At 39.4% G+C, this 3,222-nt stretch overlaps 1 pseudogene; it reads left to right on the top strand.

Annotated features, from left to right (window-relative positions):
- Positions 1 to 673: 673 nt before the first annotated feature.
- On the top strand, positions 674 to 1,707 carry LOC126014229 (ras-related protein Rab-2A-like; annotated as a pseudogene).
- The last annotated feature ends 1,515 nt before the right edge of the window (positions 1,708 to 3,222 follow it).

Below are 3,222 nucleotides of genomic sequence, written 5' to 3'. Positions count from 1 at the left end.
AAAACCCCTTCCTTACACCTATATTCATTGCAGCTCTATTTACCATAGCAAGACTCTGGAAACAACCAAGATGCCCTTCAACAGACGAATGGCTAAAGAAACTGTGGTACATATACACAATGGAATATTATGCAGCTGTCAGGAGAGATGAAGTCATGAAATTTTCCTATACATGGATGTACATGGAATCTATTATGCTGAGTGAAATAAGTCAGAGAGAGAGAGAAAAACGCAGAATGGTCTCACTCATCTATGGGTTTTAAGAAAAATGAAAGACACCCTTGTAATAATAATTTTCAGACACAAAAGAGAAAAGAGCTGGAAGTTCCAGCTCACCTCAGGAAGCTCACCACAAAGAGTGATGAGTTTAGTTAGAGAAATAACTACATTTAGAACTGTCCTAATATTGAGAATGTATGAGGGAAATGTAGAGCCTGTTTAGGGTACAGGCGGGGGTTGGGTGGGGAGGAGGGAGATTTGGGACTTGGGTGATGGGAATGTTGCACTGGTGATGGGTGGTGTTCCTTTTATGACTGAAACCCAAACACAATCATGTATGTAATCAAGGTGTTTAAATAAAAAAAATTATGCATTAAAAAATTATTTAAAAAGAAATACAATACAAAAAAAATTGCCACAATATGGCCGTTCTGCTGCCACCTCAGGGAATCCAATGCCTGACAGGAGTGAAGCCTTCTCCGAGGCCCTGATCCCGGCCCTGATCCCGCAGGCCCTTGATTTTCGCCTCAGGCGGAGGGAGAAAATGAAGTGGGGGAGGCGGTGGTGGGGGGCTCCAACCCACGCCTTCTCCTCCGACCTTTACCGACTTCTTTACTGCACAGGCGGGGCAGGGCGCAGTGTCCATGCCCAGGGGTGGGACTGATGGACAGACAGACAGACAGACTAGCCTGCTTGCCTGCTGCTGATGAAAAGGGACAGATCTTTCGAAAGGACCCTTAAGAGCTTTGATTTTCACATTTATTTATTTATTTATTTATTTATTTATTTATTTATTTATTTATTTAGGGTTGGGTTCCGTTGCCCAGTCTTAGCCTCCCAAGTCCTTCAGTTTCATCTCATTTACCCTACTGCTGGAAGGAGGAAAGAAAACTCTTTCCTTGCATCTTTTAAGGCATGAAGATTTGGCGTTGCCTACTTGCCACATGTAAATTGCCACCGAGTGACTCGTGGTAAATCATGCTTATTGTTACAGTTCACGGATAAGAGGTTTCAGCCAGTGCATGACCTTACTATTGGTGTGGAATTTGGTGCTTGGATGATAACTATTGATGGACAACAGATAAAACTCCAGATATAGGATACGGCAGGACAAGAGTCTTTTCGTTCCATCACGAGGTCATATGACAGAGGTGGAGCAGGGACTTTAGTAGTGTATGATATTACAAGGAGAGATACATTCAACCACTTGACAACCTGGTAACAAGATGCTCGCCAGCATTCCAATTCCAACATGGTCATTATGCTTATTGGAAATAAAAGTGATTTAGAATCTAGAAGAGAAGTAAAAAAGGAGGAAGGTGAAGATTTTGCATGAGAGCATGGTCTTATCTTCATAGAAACTTCTGCTAAGACTGCTTCCAATGTAGAAGAGGCATTTATCAATACAGCAAAAAACATTCTGAAAAAATTCAAGAAGGAGTCTTTGACATTAATAATGAGCCAAATGGCATTAAAATTGGCCCTTGACATGCTGCTACTAATGCCACACATGCATGAAATCAGGGAAGTCAGCAGGCCGGGGGAGGCTGCTGTTGAGTCCATTTTCACTGTCTTGCTACTCAGATGGAGCCTACTCACCTATTGTTTCACTCCTATTCAGCTGAGACATGATACTATTCGAAATGGCTTTATGTCACAGAAGACTTTAATCCTTCAAATTCTCGTATAACTTTGAATAAATGGTTAATATTCACTTAAAAAAAGAAACAGATTTTGGAGATTGTATTCATACCTATTTGCATTTGATTTCTAGGTCAATTGATGTTATTATTTTCATTAAATGTTGTCTTGTGCCCTTACCTACAAACTGAATTGTTTTAAACACTAAAAAGTCATCTGAAGTATTTTAAATGGGTTTGTGTAGCTAGGTTTCTCAACACCTGTGGTTACCTAATGTTTAATCTTATAGAACTGTCCTCAACAAGTTTGTCGATCTTCAAGGCTCTAAGGAAAAACAGAAGGATTCTGAATTTTGTATTTACCATTTACTTTCTGTATATATAGTTTAATAACCTGCTTGGGTGTAATTTGCCAATTCTTTAATTCTTTAATTCATTTATTTCTTTAATTCATTTGCATAAATTCTATAGTGTTTAGAGCATAAAGCTACAGAAGCTTTGTTAGGAATTGTTTGGACACTGAATTTTAAACTTTTTGACATTGTTAGCAAGCATGTTCATCTTTTCTTGTCACTAGTCCAAGAAAACTACGCTTAATGTACATTAATAAAGGCTATGTGTGTATTAACCTGTTTTAATGCCAAAAGTTTGCTATTTGTCAACAATTTCTTTAAGACCTCTTCAGAAAAGGATTTGTTTGCCTTAATGAACACTGTTAGGTAGAACACACAGTATAATAAGTGGAAAGGGTGGAAGCAAGAACTCCCTCCAAGCGACTCCAAGAATGAATGTCCATTTAGAGGACATTTAATTCTTCCTTTAACAATGATGTTTTTTTTTAACTCACATAATTTCTATTTTCTTGCAGGACAGTTTTTCAACTTTGATGTACAATGACTATGTAAAATTTTTCTTTCAGTGGCAACCTATAATCTTTAAAATATGGTAAGCATCTTGTCTGTTTTGAAGGGAATATGACAATAAATCTACCAGATGGAATATCCTGTAGAAAAGTAGAAAAGCTCTAGTAACTTACTAAGTGTGGTGGTTTTATTCTTTTTCTTTTTCTCCCTTGGTCTATAATGAAATTGTTATGGCAGTGCAAAATAAAATTTTATGTATAAAAAAAATAAAAAAAATTAAATTGCCTGGTCGGCTCTGCCTCCCTCCATCCAGGAATCTCGGCATGTGTGCACCTGGGCACTCTGCGCCTGCTCACCCTGAGTCTCCCTGACCCCCGGGGACCTGCAGATGGGTGGTAGTGCTGAGCAAGGGACTGCTCCCCTCCCACGACCACGAGTGCTAAAGACAGCCTGCCCCCATGATCCCTGAAGTACAGCTTGGAACCCAAGGGGCTGAGGGG

This window comes from Suncus etruscus, chromosome 7, assembly GCF_024139225.1.
Source record: "Suncus etruscus isolate mSunEtr1 chromosome 7, mSunEtr1.pri.cur, whole genome shotgun sequence".
NCBI classification, from domain to species: Eukaryota; Metazoa; Chordata; class Mammalia; order Eulipotyphla; family Soricidae; genus Suncus; species Suncus etruscus.
The sequence above is the reverse complement of the archived record's forward strand: the minus strand, read 5'-3'. Positions and strand labels throughout refer to the sequence as shown.